The following is a 1415-nucleotide window of genomic DNA, read 5'->3' on the forward strand; positions in this document are numbered from 1 at the left end:
CCCCGCACCTCGCAGCAGACGACGCCAATCAGCTGAGCGATTTACCAGAAAAATCAAGTTATTATTGACCTAATGAACGATTTTCTTGCGTTTTCTCCCTTATTTCTCTGCAGAGAAGACTCATACGAGTGCACTCGGCAGATGGGGACAGCTTGGACATCTGTTTTAGCGTAATTGGTGAGTTTAATGGGAATAATTGCATTGGAGATTTTATGTTTGATTATCGTGAAGTTGCATTTGTCTCTTTCGTTGATGTTACGTTGGTTTTGTTTCTTCGTGAATTTATACGACATTTTTATTTGTTATTGTGGAATGTTATGCGTCCTTTTATTTTACATTGTCATTGGGATACATGTATAACTGATATCATTAAAATAAGAGTATCATTATTATAGTTTTATTTATATAGTTTTATTAATATAGATTATTGAATGTGTTGATGCAACTATTAATATACAAGTCGCAATTTCCAAGATTTATAAATATTTATCTTATACCAAGAATACTTAAAAAAAACAAATTATAATAATTATTATCCACGAAATGTCAAAAAAATAACATATTCATTGAATGACTTGCTTTAAAAATTATATTTTATTCCTTAGTGCAACATGCTTTTAGAATTATATTAATCTCTAGTTTATCATAATATCATAAAGACAGATATCCTTAGGCTTCAGTAAAGTGAATGATCATGATATTTTGTAAACTTAACTGTCATCATGACTTGTATCAGTAAAGGACATTTGAAGGTATTCTGGTGCTGGTCGTTTTTTCATATGAATCATTTGGACTTTGACTACAAGACCAAAGCTAACTGACAGCGTGCTATAAGTAACTATAGCATATTGTGATTATTTCTGGGTATAAATTTTGTTAACAGGTAGTACAGATTCTTATGTTTTTTCCAGTATGCATTTGATATAGTAAGTGGAAATATGTGTGTGTATGTGCTCAATTGTTTCATAAAAATGCTTTAATAGCTTAAACTGACAAAAAAAAGTCTAATTCACAGGTTTTCTGAAACTTGTACGGCTTCAAATTGTTTCAAAATTTTTCACAGACGTATTCAGAACTTTTTTCACAATTGCTTTTTACCCTTCAGTTCACCTGATGCAATTTATATGCTAGTTTATGATGATTGCAATATATTTCATCAATATATACACATTCCTGTGTTATGTTAATTATTTTGCAAATGACCAACCCTTGATAACAAATATTAATGAATGATTTACTAGAAAAATTATGACGATATCTAAATCCGGTAGTAATATTGCCAATCACAACCCGAAATTCAGGTTGATTTCTTAATATCAGATTCTAGGAAAATAACCATAAAAGAGATATAAATTTTTATTACTGGTGAGGCTGTTGTTTGTTTGTTTAATTTAAGATTTTATAATTACTGGTTG

General features: G+C 29.8%; 1 protein-coding gene across 1 annotated transcript in view; it reads left to right on the top strand.

Moving 5' to 3' along the window:
- Positions 1-13: 13 nt before the first annotated feature.
- LOC119591916 (gamma-glutamylcyclotransferase-like) overlaps positions 14-1415 on the top strand; it is a gene marked incomplete in the record, with an annotated part of 9117 nt that continues 7715 nt past the window's right edge. The window contains 1 exon segment of the mRNA XM_037940669.1: positions 14-177.

The sequence above is a fragment of the Penaeus monodon genome, chromosome 29 (genome assembly GCF_015228065.2).
Source record: "Penaeus monodon isolate SGIC_2016 chromosome 29, NSTDA_Pmon_1, whole genome shotgun sequence".
NCBI lineage: Eukaryota > Metazoa > Arthropoda > Malacostraca > Decapoda > Penaeidae > Penaeus > Penaeus monodon.